The 20,928-nt window shown below is 42.1% G+C and overlaps 1 protein-coding gene across 2 annotated transcripts in view; it reads right to left on the bottom strand.

Annotated features, from left to right (window-relative positions):
* The window catches only part of COLEC12 (collectin subfamily member 12), a 153,344-nt gene that overhangs the window by 83,254 nt on the left and 49,162 nt on the right, over positions 1 to 20,928 (bottom strand). The window contains exon 1 of one of the 2 annotated variants that reach the window (XM_032467210.1): positions 829 to 2,190. The exons of the other annotated variant lie outside the window; for it this stretch is intronic. The gene's annotated coding sequence lies outside the window, so the exon portion shown is untranslated. Of the gene's footprint in view, positions 1 to 828; positions 2,191 to 20,928 lie in introns of those variants that run through there. 2 annotated transcript variants of the gene reach the window in all.

The following is a 20,928-nucleotide window of genomic DNA, read 5'->3' as shown; positions in this document are numbered from 1 at the left end:
TGTTAAGAATGAAGAGACAAACAAATATTATAAGAAGGTTTCGAAACATGAGAAATATATAAGGCAAAAATGTGAAAGTTCCCTTTATCTTTTACCATTTCACTCCTGGCATGTGCTTTTGATGGGCTTATCTATAACATTTTCTTTAGCTTTCAAAATGCATATATACATGCATACACACAATCTACATGTTACATTCTAAGCATATACAAATGGAGACACATGGAAGTGTTGGGGAGTATGTGTGTTCACACACAGCTTTATATATGGTACTCATGAGGTTAAAAGTAGAAATTATTGAAATTTATACTAAATGTTCCTTTTAAATACCCACTCTGATCTTTTCGTTTACACACATCTTTCAGAGTTTGCAGAAAGACAACACCACTGGACTCGTAGCCAGCCTGCCCAGACAGAGGTTTTTGCTCTGTCAATATTCTTCTCACTCCATTCATTCAAAAAATGTTTATTGGATTGACAGAACATTGTAAACTGACTATACTTCAATTAAAAAAAAATATATATATATACAAAAAAATTTATTGGGCATAGAACATCTTCCAGACACTGTGCTAACTATGAGTATAAAAATGAAGATGTGCCCTTATCCTCAAGTCCAGAATACACAGGATTAAAATGAATATATATATATATATATATATATATATATATATATATATATATATATATATGTACTATTTTTCCAAATAAATTCTTACTTTTTAAGAAAAGAACGTCAAAAATCCTTTTGGTTATAAGTAATTTTTTTTTTTTTTAATTTATAATGATCAAGTGTTCTAATGATAGTTGTTGAAATATTGGCCTTACCAGGTAATCAGACAGAGCAACTCAGGCTCAGTGCCTGTCTTTTCAGAAGAGCCTTCTGGGGTGACTTTCTGGGACACGTGAGACACTCTGGGCAGCTTTCACATCATACACACGCGCAGGGCTGGCCTGATGGCAAGGATGGTTTGGGAGCCCGGTCCTTCCCTTGTTTCTAATGAGGTCAGCTTGGTCAGAATGCGCTGGGGTGGCCCTGGTGCAGGGGCGATGGGAGAAATCCCAGGAGATGACCATGCAGGTTGACGGACCCAAGGAGTTCATCTGACCTCCAGCTTTAACCCCAGCTTTCCCCTCTCGTCTTAGAAAACAGCGTCTCGTTCCGTCTTCCAATTGGGAGTGAAAAGTGACTTTGGAATGTGCTATTGATGGCCTTTTTCAGCTGCCCCTACACTCAGCTTCAAGAAGAGCATCCTCCAGTGAGAGACAACATTGTCCAACCAATGCCCCTGACCATTCTTCTACGCAGAGTGAAAGCCCCTTGTAAACCGCACCAGCCACTTCAATCATGGCATGACCTCCGGGTGACCTTCTGCCTTCCAGCAGCCTTGGGGGCTCCCCCAACCAGCATCACTCGGCTGCTGGGGTGCAGCAGGAGTGGACGGTGTAGTGGGACTTACACGACCCGCAGGCCAGCCCTCTGCGCACGTGAACACTCAGCAGTACATCACTCAGAGAGGGGGACGTGCGGTAACAGCTTCTGCCCCCACACGGCTAAGAAATTCCAGGCTTTTCTGAGCAGGAAGCTCCATGTTGATCTTGGCATCGCCACGGGTTAAAAATCTTGTTTAAATGTTGCAGCCTTAGAATAGTCTTTGAGGTTTTCCTATGTTGTTTTATAAAAGGCTTCTGCCTGATTATTTACAGATGCTGTCTCTGAGAAAGCTGAAAATAGTCTCCCGATATACGAATGCTGAAATTCGGACCCAGGCTTCCCTACGAGTTTACGGTGGACAGGTCGCCAGAGCTCAAGCCCAAAGCTCAACCAGCTTTTAAATGGTGTTTCTGTCCAGTGTTTCCAGCGTGGAGGTTTCTGCCGACCTGACCTCAGCCCTTCAAGCAGTCATTCATCAATCATCAGTGCCCTCAGTCAACAAATATTTGTCAAGTCCCACGACGTGCCCGGTCTCGTGTCAAGGGCTGGGGACCCGGAGATGAAACCCAAGGCTCTGCCTTCGAGGAGCTCTGTCTGAGGTGAGGAAGTCAGCCAACCAACAACCAGGGGACAGTGTGACAGCTGCTGTGGCAGATAAGCAGGATGCACTGGGTCGCCTCCCAGGGCACACGGAAGAAGGGGAGGTGACTGGGGAGGCCAGCCTGGTTGCTCATGCTCCTCCCCCTCTCCCCACCCCCAACTCCTAATAAACAAGCGAGGACATCAGGGTGTGATTTCCTCCATCTTCTTCTCCTCCTCCAAATCTGACCCAGGCCTCTGCCTCGGGGAGCATGATCTGTAATAGTTTAGATTAAGAGAGACCCATTCTTGATCGCCAAAATCTCTGGAGAGGAACTGAGTACAGGCTTCAGACTCGTGTTCGCTCCAGTCACCAGCGTGGGCAGAGAGGTCTCCAGTCTCCAGAACCACAACCCTCGAGCTGTGGCTGGAGCTCCTCGGTCCTGTCCCAGCGCTGGTGGAAAGCTGGCCTCTGGAAGCATCTGTCTGGCCCCCGCCTTCTCCTCTCCAGGCCAAGCGGTCCCGGCCCCTCCCACTCAGGACCCATTCCTCTCCTTTCAGTGCTCTCGGTGTCACGTCCTGGACTCCCTCCAAACCCTCCCCACCCCTTCTCAATTACAAAACCTGGAGCTGGGCCAGGAGAGGAGGGTGCGGGGCCGGAGACTTTCCTTCCTGATTCCTGCAGATCCCTGACAGTCTCCACAGGCTGGTGAAATGAGTCTCTTTTTACATGATGACTGGGGGAGATTTGGGGACGACAGCATGGGGGGAAGGGGTTGAGGAGAGTAAAATACGGTCCTTACGGCTTAATTAGGGACACATGGCCCCATGGTCATCAACATTAGCATTCCTGGCACCACTAGCTTCTCTCCGGAGCCATCAGGATGTGTGGGTGAACACCGGAGAAGCGCTTTTGGGTTAACAGTAGTACCATAAATCACGGTTACTGAGTTAAAGACTTCTCCGTGTGATTTACAACTTGCAGGAATAATGACCTGGTGAGTTTAAGAACTCACCACTCTATCTCTTATCCTACAGTCTCCCCTTAAATAAAAACAAACCCAAATCTAAGCTGAGAGCAATAATGCAATCACATCTTATCTTGGTAGAGTGTCTTTTATTTTCCCACGTATCACCTCATCTAACCCTCACAATAACCTTGTGCAGTGAGTCTTATGCACTGACTTACAGCTAAGAAAACAGAGGCACAAAGGTGTTAAGTGACTTGCTCCAGGTCACATGAAAATATCAGAACTAACATAATATTGTATGTTATTATAACTCAAGTGAAAAAAAACATTTTTAAAAAAGATCCAGTATCAGAGGTAGGATTCAAAGGCAGGTCTCCCTCACCTCTCTCTTTTACACTATAACCAGCAGTATTTGCAAAATATCATAGTTACGACTACTTTTCATATACATGATTTTATTCATTCTCAAAACATTCCCCAGATGCGAATAAGGAACTAGCAATAATAAAAACTGTGCAGGAAATAATTGTGAAAATGTGTCAAATGCACCAGGAATGATGAGAACTGACACCATTCTGGGTTCTCTGATTCTAGAAGGACTTTGCACGTTCTGTGGTCTTTGAGCTACAACTTGTAAGTTGTAGATAACTGAGAGCAAACGATCCTTGCCCACAGACATGCAATGGTGCTTTGCCCACTAGAAGTGCAACTGATTTCCCTGTCCCCGTGGAAGAAGTGAGTTTTGCACCTACTGAGCCAATTCACTTCAACATTCCTGGTTGTCTGTGCACCTGCTCTTTGGAGTCTCCTTTGAACTGGTTGTAATCCTACTAATTCATCAATTAATGAGTTAAATAAATCCTTGACACGTGTCATTTGATATCTGTATGAGACCATGATTTTATCTTTTCAAATAATTATGCTTTAATACCAGCAAACACTTACTGAGCACTTACTATAAGCCCTTACTCAGGGCTTGACATATGTTAAATTCTCACAACAACCATAAGGTGGGCACTCTTATTATCTCCATTTTCTAGATGAGAAAACAGAGCTTCAGGAAGACGAAGTCACGTGTTCAAGGTCCCACGGTCAGTAAGGGCGGAAATCATTTCTCTCTTGCTTCTCCCTGAGGACATCGCTGTTGATTTTTCCTTGGGGTCTGGGACATCTGGACCTAAGTCCTGGGGCAGCCAAGTCCCTGGCAGAGGTGGACATGTGACTCACTCTCGAGCAGCTGTGGATGGCATTCTGCAGGTCACACACAGGATCTGGGGTTAAAATCGTTCTCATTTTGGATGTTGATCAACACCCCACTGCTCGACAATTTGGGGTGCACTGGATATGATCTGTCCCCCACAGGACGTGAGTCGAGGGAAGATACAGCAATGGCCTCATCGTAGTTAGAAAACATACATTCCCGCCCTGGCTCAGTGGCTGACAAGCTGTGGGACTCCAGGCAGGGCACTAAACCTTCCTGGTTCTCGTCTGTAAAGTGAGGAAGCCTGGGTGCACAGAGGGGGAAGCAGGTCGAAAGAGTCAGTCGTGCCCACGAACAAAGAGAACGGGCACTGAGCCAGGTGAGCGTCATGGGGGTCCCCCTTCCACTCATTAAACCTGGGCCTTGGGGGGATCCCCATTTTAAAACCAGTAGAGAAGCAAGAATTGCACGCCATCAGGTACATGCAGGCAGAAGTGCTCATTTCTTGCCCTGCTAGGCAGGGCTGCCCTGGGTAATCTCTCAGGCCCAGCCCTCAAAAGCTTCTCCCCTGGGTTCCTGGGCAGTGGCTCAGGGATGCAGCTCTTTTGGGAGAAAAGGGAAACTACAGCTGGGACCGAAAAGACCCAAGGCGTAATTATTAATTGCATAATTGTTAATTATCAATTGTTACTCCCTAGAGGAGAAGGCTCTCGTCTTACTCATCTTTCTGTCTCCCCAGTGACTTGCACAGCTTATAATTAGTCCTCAAATGTGCACTGAATTGAATGGAATACAAGTCCATTAACTAGTTAGAAAATCGATGCAACAGACATTTTTGGGAGCATCTACCACGTGCCCGGCATATCCCAGGTGAAGGAGACCCCCAGGCCCGCCCCCCTGGTGCCCACGGTCCAATGAGATGTGCTCCCCGGATTCCACTCTCCTCTGGCTGCGTGTGGTGAGGCACTCTCTTCCCCTTTCAAACTTGTCCATGGTGTTTATTATCTTTTCAAAACATGCAATTCTACACACACTGTTATTTGCTCCCATGGAGGTCCTACTTAAAGAGATTTTTTTCCAACAAATATTGGTTGAATGTTTAGCGTGGGTTATTCCTTGTTCTATGCACTGAATTAAAACAGAGACAGTCTCTGCTCCCATGGAGTTTATTTACATTTTAGGGTAAGATGGGGCGGTGGGAGCAGATGGATGAAACTAAAAGAACTTTTTAAAAAGGCACATAAATTGAAAAGGAAGAAGTAAAATTGTCTCTATTTGCAGATGACATTATATATATATATATATGGAAAACCCTAAAGACAAAAAAAGAAACTATTAGAACTAGTAAATGAGTTCAGTAAATTTACAGGATACAAAATCAATACATAAAAATCTGTTCTGTTTCTATACATTAAAAATGAACAATCAGAAAGAGAAATTAAGAAAACAAGCCCCTTTACAACAGCACCAAAAAGAATAAAATACTTAGGAATGAATTTAACCAAGGAGATGAAAGACTTATACACTGAAAACCATAAAGACACTGATGAAAGAAGTTGAAGAAGACACAAATAAATGGAAAGATATTCTGTGCTCAGGGATTAGAGGACTTAATATTGTTAAAATGCTCACACTACCCAAAGCAATCTAGAGATTCAATGCAATGCCTTTAAAAATTCCAATGGCATTTTTCACAAACATAGAAAAACCAAACCTAACTTGTATGGAATCACAAAAGACCCCGAGCAGCCAAACCAACCTGGAAAAAGAACAAAGCTGGAGGTGTCACACTTCTTACTTCAAACTCTACTACAAAGTTACAGTAATCAAAATAGTATGGCATTGGCATAAAACCAGACACATACATCAATGGAAGTAGTGGGCCAGAAATAAACCCAGATGAAAAAGGTCAATTAATTTTTGACAAAGGAGCCAAGAACCTAAAATAGGAAAAGAATAGTTTCTTCAATAAATGGTGTTGGGAATACTAGACAGTTGCATGTAAAAAAATGAACTGAACCCCTTTATTACACCATATATAAAAATCAATTCAAATTGATTAAAGACTTGAATGTAAGACCTGAAACCGTAAAACTCCTAGAAGAAAATACAGGAGTAAGCCAGCTTGACATATTTCTTAGCAATGATATTTTTGGATTTGACGCTAAAAGCAAAGGCAACAAAAGCAAAAATAAACAAGTAGGACTACATCAAGCTAAAAAGCTTCCCTACATCAAAGGAAACACCAACAAAATGAAAAGCAACCTATGGAATGAGAGAAAATATTTGCAAACCACATAGCCACTAAGGGATTTATATCCAAAATACACAAGGAACTCGTACAACTCAATAGCAAAGAAACAAACAACCTAATTTAAAAATGGGCAAAGAACCCATAGAAATGGATAGACATTTTCCCAAAGAAAACACCCAAATGGCCAACAGCTACATAAAAAGGTGCTCAGCATCACAAAGCATCAGGGAAATGCAAATCAAAACCACAATGAGATGCACCTCAAACCTGTTAGGATGGCCATTATCAAAAAGACAAGAGGTAACTAAATGCTAGTGAGGATGTGGAGAAAAGGAAACTCTCGTACACTGTTGGTGGGAATGTAATCTGGTACAGCCGCTATGGAAAACAGTGTGGAGGTACCTCAAGCAATTAAAAGTAGAATTACTGTATGATCCAGCAATCCAACCTCTGGGTATGTATCCAAAGGAAATGAAATCATTTTCTCAAAGAGATATCTGTGCTCCCATATTCTCTGAAGCATATTCATAATAGGTTTAGAAATAACCTAAGTGTCCATTGGTGGATGAATGGATAAAGAAAATGTGACACATATACATATATCATATACATATATATGTATACATACAAACATTGGAGTACATACACACACACACACACACACACACACACACACATCATGGAATATTATTCAGCCTTGAAAAAAGGAAACCCTACCACTTGCAACAACATGGATGAATCTGGAGGGGATTATGCTAAGAGAAATGAACCAGACAGAGAAAACCAAATACTACATGGTATTACTTATATGCGGAATCCAAAAAAAGGCTGAACTCAGAAACAAAGTAGAAAGGTAACTGCCAGGGCTGGAGAATGGGAGGAAAGAGGGAGAGGTTGGTAAAATGGCACAAATTTTTTTGTAAGATGAATAAGGTCTGAGACTCTAATATGAAATATGGTGCTGTAGTTGATGACACTGTATTGTATAGTTGAAATGTGCTAAGACAGTGGAACTTAAATATTCTCACACACACACACAAAAGGTGAATATGTAAGATGACGGGTGTGTTAACTCAATGGAGGGAACCCTCTCTCAGTGCACACACAGAGCAAGTCATCATGTTCTACACTAGTTATCTTACAATCGTCAGTTATACCTCAGTGACACTAAAAAACAGCTTTAAAAATTTTACCCCATGAAAATGGTAAAAATTATTAGAAATCCTGTCTTGAATTTCAAAAGTAAAATAAAAAATAATTTAAGCAATAAAAATTCATGCCTTTCATATTTTTCTAAGACAAGTTAAGTGATAGCAAAGAAGGCTGATCTCCACATGATTCTCTGGTATCTTCCATTTTCAGACAATAGAGAAATTAGATCTTTTTGTCAGCGCTAGTGCTGAATAATTGGTTATTCAGGTTATTTGTTGGATAACTGAACAACATGGATCAAACACACCATGGGTTGCTCAGCAATCTGCTACCCTGACTAAACAAGTAATTGATTAGAGATTATATCCAACTGATATGTATTGACACGTGTCTGTGGGAGCGCATTAAAAAAGAATTACTTTAAATAAAGTATTATTCCCCAAATGAAGCAGCACTGCATTTAATTAGGTAGCTAAAAATTTTGTTGAGACTTAAATGAAAAATTATAAGCCAATGTAATTTGGGAGAATAATAATTAAGACACCAAACTATATATAAATATAATGGCTTTCCGTTAAGATTTCATTAACTTAATGTTTTGCTCCCTCTGGATTAAATTACATCAGGCCAAAATGAACTTGCCTCAGAGCAAATTTTGTAAGGAATGAATACATTTATGAGGGAACACAAACACAGTTAAGAAAAAAAGATTTTAAGGTATTTTTTAACCAGATGGAAGGTTTTATTTTAAAAACATAAAAGGTCATAAAAGTCCCCCTTTGTGGGGTAATCATAAAATTTTTTAATAGGCCAAAGTGAATATTGTTAACATACAAGTGAGACTTTTAATTCTTTCAAATGCAGTGGGGAGTGATTTTTTTTCCCTAAACAGTAAGAAGGCAAACCCCTCCTAGAGAGTGTAGCCACAGAATTTGAGACTAAAAATTTGCTCACGTCGAGACGCTGTTGGTTACCCATCTGCTCTGCGTGCGTTTGTGCTTTCTGAATGAAAGTATTTTGTCTCCCCCGTGGTAATGATGCAGATTGCAAAGTATTTAAAGTATTGTTGGAACAATGCGTACCACACCAGATAATCCCTATGCTTGGCTGATTTGATAGTAAACAAGGCAAGCTCTTTTCTCATGCAACTTGTTACCAACACAAACTAGCAAAGAAGACTGGAGAGTGTGCGGGAAGCAGTGATGGTAGACATGGATTCGAATGTCTGATTCCAGGCCTCTGTGAATGAATGAAATTTCAGGAGGAAGCCCTCTGATCCATGCGAGGTTCCCCACCACCCCATCTCTCTAACCTCGCACCCTTTCCTCGCTAATCTATTGCCCTTATTTTAATCCACAGCTTTTCTCACTGTCTGGCATCACAGGTTGTTTTTTGTTTTTGTTTTTTAATTTTTTTTTAATTTTGGAGGGAGGTCATTAGGTTTATTTATTTATTTTAACTGTTTTGTTTTTTTTTAAATGGAGGTACTGGGGATAGAACCCAGGACTTTGTGCATGCTAAGCATGTGCTCTACCACTGAGCTATTCCTTCCCCAACAGGTGTGTTGTTTATTCCTTTATTTTCTGCCTCAGGGCAGGGCTCTGGTTTGCATTCTGCTGCGTCTCCAGCTCCTGGTAATAGTTCCTGGCACACGAAAGTTGCTCAATAAATATTTGGCGAAAGAATAAATAAATCCTTTGGAGAACTGCAGACTCTGTACCTGGATAACTCTGCCTATTAATTACCCCTGTTTTGAAAAAGTATATTTTTCCCAGAGCTCCTTCCTAATTTTTAAATTATGTATTAATAAATTATCCATTATTAATAGTACATTTTGAAAAATAATCTTTCCTTTCACTTACGGGATAAATTTGAAACTTACAGTGAGTTAAATATCTCTGTGGTTTTATTCGTACAGAACTGTTAAGAATATGAGTATAAATGGAGTAAGCAAAATTTACAAATCCAATCTAGTATATAAAAAATAGAATTTTTTAACTTAAAGGTCAATTTTAAATAATTTTTAATCTACTTTATACCACAAAAAACAATCACCATACAGACATAAATCCAACCAAAGGCCCGAATATTCTAGAAAAGAAGGATAACTTATATTGTAAAGCTACTTCTTATGTAAAAGAACATTTTTTAGCACCCCGAATGAAAAATACAATGAGTAATAAAACTCGTATTCTTGACAAATATGTTTTGATAGCCCAAGGGGTCAACGTTTAAAAATATAGCATGACCCCAGGACGGTATCCTCCATCAGCTTTGCATGTACCCGGTTGTCTGCTTTAAGTGTGCTCAAGTGGGTGGCAACATTTAGAAACTATGGTCATTGCATGTGGCCTCTTCCAGCTGGTCAACACATTTTATGATGACTGGGCTACTGGTGTGGGATTTGGATCAGGTATTTCACACTTTGCGTCTCTGTCTTATGATACACTGAAAAGTCTTCAGGACAAGGATCATGTCTTCTTCATGTTTATTTCTTGAAGCACTTTGGAGAGTGCCTGGCACACAGTGGACACTCAATAAAATCATAGTTGAATGAATGGATGACCCACAGAATGTGGAAGAGGAAGGGGAAAGTAGTCAGGGTCAATGGAGGTGTCCAGCTTGGGTGAAGAGGGATGGCACTGATGACAGTGGGAACTCAGAAGGAGGAGCTACTGGGAACAAGCTCATGAGTTTGATTCCGGACATGCTGAGTTTGAAGCCCTATGCCATGTCTGGGTGGAGATGTCCAGTTAGGAGTTGGGAAAACTGGGCTACAGCTCAGGAGAAGTCTGAGGGCTCCTGCTCTCATACGTGGTGGTTCTTGGTTCTTTCCAACACTCAGAAGCAGCAGCAGCAGTAGCTGCAGTGATGATCACGATAAGGATGCTGCTCGTGCTGATGCTGGGATGATAACTGCCATCACTCACTGACCCGGTGCCCTGCACAGGCCCTGTGCCAGGGGTTCATATACGTGATCTCATTCATTACAGAAACCCCATAAGATAGACATCATTATTATCCAGGGAGAGTAAATAACTTGTCTGTGGTCTGGCACAAGCCCATACTCTTAATCATTTTAGTAAAACCTGAACCAACCCGAGAAGACTTGAGGAGTATCAGGAGAGAGCATGCTGTCCTTAACCTTAAATATGTCACTCCTCTCTGTGTCCACCTACATGCAGGGCTGGAACTGGGTCCATACTGATCCTAGACTTGATTAAGTCCACTCATGAATGTCACTAATTTAGTCATTCATTTACTAACAAATACATATTCAGTTCCAGATACTACGCTAAGTGCTGGCATGTACACTGAAGAGATAGTTCTGAAATCTACATTAAAACAGTTATGTACTACAAGGAGGTATCACCTCACACCAGTCAGAATGGACATCATTCAAAAGTCCACAAATGACAAATGCTGGAGAGACTGTGGAGAAAGAGGAACCCTCCTACACTGCTGATGGGAATGCAGTTTGCTGCAGCCACTGTGGAAACAGTGTGGAGATTCCTCAGAAGACTAGGAACAGACTTACCATATGGCTCAGGAATCCCACTCCTGGGCATATATCCAGAAGGAACCCTACTTCAAAAAGACACCTGCACCCCAATGTTCATAGCAGCACTATTTACAATAGCCAAGACATGGAAACAGCCTAAATGTCCATCAACAGAGGACTGGATAAAGAAAATGTGGTATATTTATACAATGGAATACTATTCAGCCATAAAAACCGACAACATAACGCCATTTGCAGCAACATGGATGTCCCTGAAGAATGTCATTCTAAGTGAAGTAAGCCAGAAGGAGAAAGAAAAATACCATATGAGATCGCTCATATGTGGAATCTAAAAAAAAGGACATAAATACAAAACAGAAACAGACTCATAGACATAGAATACAAACCTGTGGTTGCCAAGGGGGTGGGGGGTGGGAAGGGATAGACTGGGAGTTCAAAATTTGTAGATACTGGCAGGCACATGCAGAATAGATAAACAAGATTATACTGTATAGCACAGGGAAATATATACAAGATCTTATGGTAGCTCACAGCAAAAAAAATGTGACAATGAATATATGTATGTTCATGTATAGCTGAAAAATTGTGCTCTACATTGGAATTTGACACAATACCATAAAATGACTATAACTCAATAAAAAAAAACCTTAAATAAATAAATAAATAAAAGACAATACTATCATCTCATGGAAACAGCCTCAGGTGACTAAAGCAATAAATAGTGATGCAAAATAAAATGATTTTCCCCATTACAAAAAAACCCAGTTATGTACTAATGTAACATGAAAAAATAATAATAGCGGGAGTTTATTATAAAACAGCGAAACAGACAGCAGAGCACCTGGGCGCTCCTGCTGCAAAAGGAGCCTAGTTTCCAGGAATCCACTCTCAGCCCAGCTCCTCATCTGACAACTAAACCTCATTGAAAGCTGGGTCTCAATGTCCTTATATAAAAATTAAGGGGCCAGATTGCAGTCAGTTCTGCTATACGACTTGTTTTGAAGATACACATTCCTTCCATCCGATTTGACAGCCAAGGGAACAATCTGAGCATGACATGAATTTCACTTTTTTGCTTTCACGCAGTTTCTCCCGTGACAGACACTGAGTGAATGCAGCAAACTTCATCCAGCCGAACTGAGCCACGCTGTGATATATGAAAGGCACACACACTTTCAACTCTATAAACATCTACCAGCGACCTCAGCCCAGCGCGTGCTGTGAGCCACATGCATCCACATCTGGTGCCAGGACTTTCCATCTGATATCCGATAACCCACCTCCTACTCTTTCACAGAAACGCACAAGCTGCAACCCTTCCAGTGCTGAAGGTCCAGCCCTTTAGAAAGCTGGCCCTGGTCTCCCACCCACCCCAACCACTGATGCCTGGGGCTCCACTGCAGCCAAGACTCGTATGGGCCCCAGAAACTTAAGACAGTCCGAAGGCTACTGAAAGGCTGCTGCCAGTTTCTTCTCTGAGAATCCAACAGTAACTGAACAATTGGTTTCTTAGAAGATTCTGGCAACCCTAGGAGGCCCTGATGTCAAGTCGCTGCTCAGCCCAGAGGCCAATCAGCTCTAAGAGTCACCCTTACAGAAGACAACAAAGGCTTTACACACCTGGTCAGATCATCACATCCTGAATCCAGGCCTGTCCTGCTTATTAAAAGGCTGGAGATGAGGTTACATGTAGAAGGTACTGTCTCCTAAGAAAGAAAGAGGAGGAAGGAGGAGGGTTACAGACCCTACAAAGTCTACCCAGAATCAAACTCACACCCCGAGAGTGAGTCATTACACAAATACATGAGACCGTTGCTATCATTACTAACAATGTAACACGACTGAAATGTTGTCCATAAATCATTAAGCCATCCTCATTGGCTGGGGAAAAGGAATAGGAATTACAAGAATACATGCTTTCTACTGATAACCAAATACAGTGAAAGGATACGCCAGTGATTGAAAAGAGGTAAAACCACCCTTTGAAAATACAAGAAATAAAAGAAGATACGCAATGTTTAAAATTGCAGACATTAAAAAATATATAAACCCATAATGGCTGACAATGATCCAGAAAGATCAATGCAGTACCCAGATTTCACGACATAATCAGCTCTGCACTAGGTCTGGCTCAGGGTCTGTGTTTCTATCACCCGCGTTTCTATGTTGTCCGAGCAGTCAGCTCCGGGCCACTCTTCCTCAGGACAGGTCTTTGTCCCTGTCCTGATCAGCTCAGGCTGCCACCCCCTCCTGCCAAGGGTAACACAAGAGACTGTTCAAGGCCTTATCTCAGACCACACCTGTCCCCAGTCACTCCCCACTCACCCTCCTCACCAGAATGATCTTCCCAGAGCTCCTCTTTGAAGTTCACTCTCTCCCACAGTCACACAGTGGCTCCCTTGACTCCACAGACTCATTCAGAGGGCTTTCAGTGCAAACGTCACCCCCACCGCATCCCACCATATGGCCTAAACCATTGTCCCCACCTCCTCTTTCATCAGAGCCATCCACGCATCCCCCCAGTTGAACCAAACCAGTGGCTGTTCCCAGAAGTGCCCCCCCGCCTCAGGCCAATGCTCAGACCGTCTGCTTAGTTTGGAGAGTCAATCCCTCATCCCTGACCACTGTCTCGTTGACTTCCCTGACCTTGAACAGTAGCTTCTTGGTGTTGATTTAGCACTTATTCCTGATACAATTCTCTTCACTTACCCTTCCCTAGCTGGATTCTGAATTAAAGATTTTAGCAGCCAGCATACTCTCTCTCACATACTAAATACTATACCAATGTTCACCAAAGCATTATTGAGCTGAACTTCTAATCAGAGAAAAGATGAGAAGTTAAAGTCTTTGGTACATATATGGCTAACACGTATTTGAAGTTCCTTTTTATACGCTGGCTTTTCCTGAATATCCAGAGTTAGACAAAGCTTTCAGAATTTTGCCCACTTTAAAAAAAAAATCTTTCTGGAAATCCGAAATCTGGGTATCACATTATATTGAGTAACTTTCTGGACGTAAGATGAAGAAATTCATTTGGTTTCAAAATGCAAAAAGTGTTGAAATATACGGACTATTATCTTGACAGGTCAGCCTGAAGAATTTCCTGGAACTTTGCACTGTTTCTGATAACACATAGCAGAAATTTGGACTGAAATCTAGACTCTTCAATTCCTGCACACAGCAGAAGTCCACAAAAGACTGTGATTGTGTCTCTAGCAGTCAGATATTCTTAATAACTGTTCACCTTTCCCCTTTGGTCTTCCACGTGTCTGTGTTGTCTCTGGAGAGAATTTAAGTCAGAATCCGTGACTAACGTGTGTAGTATGTCACCCAGACTATTGCTGTGAACCACATAACCTCCAGTTAGCCATCAGCTCTCGGTCAGAACATCACTTCTTGGTCAGGTTACTTGGCTGCATGGAAGAGCCCCACTTAGTGGCTGAAATTCTGCTCAGACAGGCCCTGCGCTGCCAGGGGACTAGCTGGAGAAAGGGGTCTTTCTCATCCACAGGTCTGTTTATTTTACAGGTAATAAAGGAAAGAGGAAAGAGTGGCTTTCAGGAATTCAGATCTGGGCTCCTACACTGTAAATGTAGTTTGGGTCCGGACATTCCATAGATCTCTTCCGTGTTCCACTGGGATTCTCAGGCCTCCCTACCAGCCTACCTGGGAGTCACCTGAACCAAAAGTCACAACCAGCGGCAGGGACCACAGCAGGCATGTCGTTTCCCTCTAACCAGCTGTAGAAGAGTTTTGTATCGTTCGGTGATGATCTTACATGTGTCCACCTCTCCTGCAAACCCAGACTGCAAGTTTCTTGAGGCCAAGGTCCACGTTTCATATTTTATTGTATTATCCCTCACGTGGTTGACAGAGTCACTGATGTTGAAATATCTAGCACGTGCTCAATAATATCTTTAATTGATTTTGTCCTAAAAAGAGAAACAGCACAATACTCGTGGTCTTCAGAGATTCCTAGCTCATAACTGGAAATAACTACACATTTACATGACTCAGGAGCTTCTGAGGATGAAATTGGAGATGGGGGTGGGAGGGGGCAGTGGAGGAAGGGAGGCAGCAGTCACTGAGGGGAAATTCCAGGGGACAGTGGGCTGTCTTGGCCCAAAGCAGGGCCTCTCTTAGCAGGACTGTATATTTTCAGACACCAGCTCCATTAAATATTGGTGATAGGACTAAGAAAGGCCTAGAATTAAATCCCAATCCTGTTTTAATTTTATGGGCCACGCACCATAAAGACCGAAGCAGAACATCTGGGCCACTGGGCCACCACGCACATGTTCACAGCTGGAAGAGATCAGAGATGACCCAAGTTAAATTAGCTTCAGGGTGGCCACCTGCACAACATTTTCGTTTCTCTCAAATTCTTTCCCCTGCCCATTTTGACCTGTCCCATGACTCTCCACTTAAACTGGATTTTTTTTTCCCAAGTCTATTTCCGTAGTCTCTTTGCTTTCATGCTCTCAAGCTGGTTTTCACTGCGCGGGGGGCGTGCCCGCACACACGGAATGAGGAACTTGCAGTCGTTTGCTTAGCTGATAGCCGGTTGAGTTATCTCTCTTTCCTATATTGCTAAGTACAAATTAGAAAGGACAGGAAATGACTCCAGGGCTGAAAGTCTTATTCTGATTTGGATAAGTGGCCTGAGTCAACCCAGATGGTGATATTTCATGTGACAGTATTTGAGTTAAAAGTCTTTGGAGAAATAATAACAATGACCACAGTTCTGCATTTACTGAGCCCTCACCAGGTGCCAGACACTCTTCTAAGCTCCTTTGCATTTATTGATTTATTTAATGGACTGTTTGAGCTACAAATTGGGCACCAAAAAATCCCTAATATTTCTCTGGCAACTAATAGACTAAAGAAAGCAGAATTTAAAGCTCTGACCTGTCATCCCATAGCACACATATTTCTGAAGAAATACACTGTTTAGAGAAATTTACAGTCTGTGTACATGTGTTACATGTATAGAGTCAATTATAATTTGGCTTTGAACTCTTGGATATATTTTGAGTTTAACTGTCTAAAAAAATTGTGAAAGGGGTCAGATGACGTATTTGCTAAATTGTAAAAACCATGTTCTTAAATAAGTGTAATAGAGGAATTAATTTGGCCATAGAGATACTATTGGATATGAAAAGGTAGACATGAGTGATTTCAGACGGTGTAAAGTCAGAGTGCCAGCTCACACCTCATGCTGTTACAACCCCGCGCTGATACATGAATTCATCGTTTACTCTTCCTGACTCTTTTCTTCTAAGCTGATGGCTTAGCCTCAAATATAAAGTGGCACTCTCTCACGGAGCTAAAATTCATTCCAAATTTTAATATATGCTATACATCTGCCAGCTACTTATTATTTTTAACCACATCAAAATCTTAAGTGAACACTTATTTTACTTTCAATGCTTTGAAGGCGTATAGATCAAGTTTAGCTGCACTTTATGAAAAAAGAAGGCATACAGTGGAAGATAAAAAGTTCTCATTCCATAAAGCCCCCATCAGCCCACATCTACAAACTTTCATTGAACCCCTTTGGCTAGCCACAGGAGAAAGAACAGACCTGAAGTGAGGGGACGAGGCCACGACTATGGGAGGTAAGGTTACAACCGGCAGGAAGGAACAATAAATACAAGAAGCAGGGAGGACAATTCTGCATACAAACTGGCTGCCCCTAACACGCCTTGTCTTTCTGGGAAACTCTGTCGAGACCCTACTCAAACCTCTCTTCCTTCCTCTGACAGTGTCTTTGCTCTGAGAAATCAACTGCACCCCAGCGTTCTTCATACAGACCTCCACACCACACTGCGTGTTTGATAATTATTTGCTTACATGTCTGCCTTTTCTTCAAAACCATGAACTTAAGCGATGACTTGTTTTCCTTGTATTCACTGTCCATTATGCCTATACCAACCAAAATGGTCCACTGTCTTCGGTGCTCAGTGTTTGTTAGAGAAATGAAGGAATGAACAAATGAATGGAAAGAGGTACCTAAGCCAGCAATGGAGAGAGAACCCAGAACCAGAGAGGAGAGAATCACACCAAGAGCCACAGTTCAAATCTTCTAAACCTCACAGTCTCCAGAAGCATGAATTCTTTTTTTCTCATTTCTCTAATTTTATCTATCTATGTATCTATCTATCTGTCTAATAACCTTATTGAGATGTAGTTCACATACCATCTACTTGGAGAACAGCATGTGCAGTAGTAATAAGGACAAATGCCTTACATTTGAATAAAGTTTTACATAAAAGCATTTTCACATTTGCCAATGCATTGGATTCTCTCTAAATTTCTTTGAGCTAACGTATCACACAGATTTTGTCATCCTCATTGTACACATCAGGCACCTGACTCCCCATTACAGATGATTCTGGGAAACGCTGGGTTAGACCAAGTTAATCAGGCTCCCTATAGTGGGGCTTCACTTTAAAGTGCTATGCATACTTTAAAGTGCTGTGCACACCGTACATCTCCACAGAAGGCTATGCTAGGCAGCTTTTCCTGCACTGACATGATCAAGGGGCAGTTTTTCCAAGGATCACCTTTGGAGACTGAAACACTGTGCTTAATCATTCAGCGTTCATCACACCTCCCTGACAGTGGGTATACAATGGTGCACAGAGCAGACACAATCCTCTGCCACATACTGACCGTGGTTCAGGGCACCCACGGGGTGGACGTGGACAGACACTGTCCACACGCCTGTACTAACCACAGTACTGTCTATTCCACCTCATGCTCAGGTTCTTCTTTTGCCAGTGAATGTGCCCCAATAAAAACCCTAATAAAAAATTTCAGGACAAACAACAAGATTTTTCTTTCTATCACTGTAGCTGTACCCAACTTAACGGGAAACTAGTAATGTATCCAGGTCTAATGTAATTGGTCACATGTTTTAAAAAATCGTATCAGACTCAGAAGAGCAATTTCTTTTGGTCAATAGGCTTGAAAACTAGGGATGTTCCTTACCCAGATTGGTCAGAAAAAGAAACTACCTTGGAGGCTAGAAGGACAATTAGACAGCAAACACTTGTCGACTGTCTACTCTGTGTAGATGAACAAGGCAGAAGTGCCCCCCTCAGGTTGTACAGAGTCTACAGAACAGAGAATTCTAAAAAACGTCACTCTATACAACAGGTGCTGTGATGACAGAATGGAGTGGGTGATACTGGAGCAACAAAGAGGAGACACAACAGTCAGCTGGAGGTGGGGAAGGGGGGACAAAGTGGCAGAGACACAGAAGCCTTAAATGGAGTCCTGAACTGTGAGTGGGGGGGGGGGTTAAATGTGTAAAGTCTCTTCCAGCAGTATCATCTGATTTATTTCATCACTTCACTCTCTTAAAATGAAGTTCTAGAACCTAATTTTAAAAGTAATGCTTCCAATGACCATCCTCAAGGAAGGAGATGGGTTAGACGCAGGGGCTGTGCACCACTGGATTTTGTCAGCCAATGTCGTGTTCCTCAGAGCTGAGGGTGTTGGAGGGTAAGTCAGGGAGCCATGCAGAGACGGAAGGAGAGGTCACCAAGCGTGGAACGTAGACTGGTACTTTCTTTCCTCCTCATTCATCCCGTGGCTCTCTGATTTTCCATCTTCACAGTACTTCCTTCAGAGATGGGTTATAAATTCCAGTCTTCGACCGTGACATCTATGCAGAGGGCATTTGAAGCTTTATCTTCAGCCCCAACTTCTCTCGTGAGCTCTCCAGGGATGGGTCCAAGGCTCTGTGGATACTTCTACTTGGAAATCTTATCGTCACCTCAACTGCTGACCCCACACTAAGTAATGGCAATAGATCAGCTCACAAGTGTTTCTGACTCAGTCTTTCCTTCCTTTCAATCCATTTTATACACACACAGAGGTCTGGTATGCCTTCCACCGGGTGACAGCATCCACACATTCTGCACTGACCTCCAGTGACTCCCCTGTCCCAGCCAAGACAGGGCCCTGGCATAATAAAAAAAAAAACCAGAGTAGAGGCAGGAAGCCTGCCTCTGGGGCTTGACTGCCATGACCTTGGGCAAGTCAGCCTGGGAAGACTGAATGCGAAAACCGAGGCCAGTGCTTATTAGCACAGACCTAGCACTTAATCCTTCGCAGTAAAGAAGGCTTATTTATTAAGTTTTGCATGTTCCCGCCTTCAGCTCTTTGAATACACTGCTTCTCCTCCATGAGTCCACGTTTCATCTTGCTTGTGACACTTTCCCTCAGCACTCCAGCCCAGAGTGACCTCTGCTTTCTCCAGCTCCTCTGTACAACCCTAGAGCCATCTCTAAAGCCAGAAGTCCCTGCAAGAGTCCGTCTGGTCCCATCTCCTGCTCGCAGGACAGCCATCTCTCCCTGCTGACGAATCAAAGCTGCCTCATATACAATTCTGACTGCTCACTAATTTTCTCCACATGTGTTAAAGTGGAATATTATTTATTTACACATACGAAAAACATGTATTCTGTACGTGCATAGTCTCTTTCCAACTACTTTGCAAGCTCTTGAAGAACAAACATTTTTCTAATTTTTCCCATGACATCTAAAATACAGTACGGACTTCATGAGTATTTAACTGACTTTAAGTATTTCAGATTGGAGTTAAATGATGGATCAAAATCTCCAAATCTGGAAAAATGGATACATCCATTTTCTCATGGCTGAAAGAAACCAAAGGTCAAACCTGAAAGAAACTAATTACCTTCTGTCTCATTTTCATGTCTTTAGGTTAGTAGAGTGAAACCACTGTCACTTTTCATTTAAGTATCCTCTTGGACTTCCACTGACACGATGGTTGAGAATAGCTGGCTCTGGAAAGGAGGCTGTCCTCTCAGGTTTTCGTAGGAATGTGTGTGTGTCTGTGAACCCTAAGGTACTCTTGGCTCCAACTATGCACCCGTGTTCCCTTCGCCTAATGGTGCAGGGAGAGAGGAAGAGGGGCCAGTGGAGATGGATCATGAAGCTGGAGCATGAGGAGAAGGGTGACGCTGCGATGGGAAAGAAAAGGCAAAGAACAAAGGAGCGTGCTCTCCCAACTTTTTGATCAAACACCCTTATCAGAAACAAAGTAGCACAGGGAATGATATTCAGTATCTTATAGTAACCTATAATGAAAGAGAATATGAAAATGAATATATGTACGTATATGTATGACTAAAACATCATGCTGTACATACCAGAAATTGACACAACATTGTAAACTGACTATACTTCAATTAAAAAAAAAAAGGAGCAAGCAAGCATCCTTCAGGGTGTGTATTTTATTGATAAATTATATACACCCATGATCCTTATCCGTAATTAAATAGTATTACAGCTCAAATGTCTTCCTCTTTTTTCAGAACAAAAAACAAGCAACATGTTCAGCACTTTGGAGATGACTGGGGTAGAACTAGAATCCATGCCAAGGGTGGGTTCAGTGGAAAGGCTGTGGCAGGTGAAAACATGGACATAAATGAAGCCAAACCTAAAGCTAACATATCATCTGTACAGTGAATAAAGCCATCTAGATAGAAACTATAAGTCTTATTCACATTTCAGTGTAAAATGTAAGCGGTGGTTTTGATATGAAAGTAATTTATTTTTGAGGAATGATATTTCCAGAAGTGGCTTCCAGTCCTGCACGCCACATTTTTGGCACTATATTCCTTTGTTTCTTTGGTGTTTTTTTTTTGGGGGGGGTGGTGGTAGGGGGGAATGGGATAGAGAAGGCAAAGAAAAGGTTAAAATATAAGTATACGTATCAAAAACAAGAAAAAATCTTTCCCCAATGTGAAAACAACTTTTATATGAAAAATATGTCTA

Source organism: Camelus ferus, chromosome 24, assembly GCF_009834535.1.
Source record: "Camelus ferus isolate YT-003-E chromosome 24, BCGSAC_Cfer_1.0, whole genome shotgun sequence".
NCBI classification, from domain to species: Eukaryota; Metazoa; Chordata; class Mammalia; order Artiodactyla; family Camelidae; genus Camelus; species Camelus ferus.
The sequence above is the reverse complement of the archived record's forward strand: the minus strand, read 5'-3'. Positions and strand labels throughout refer to the sequence as shown.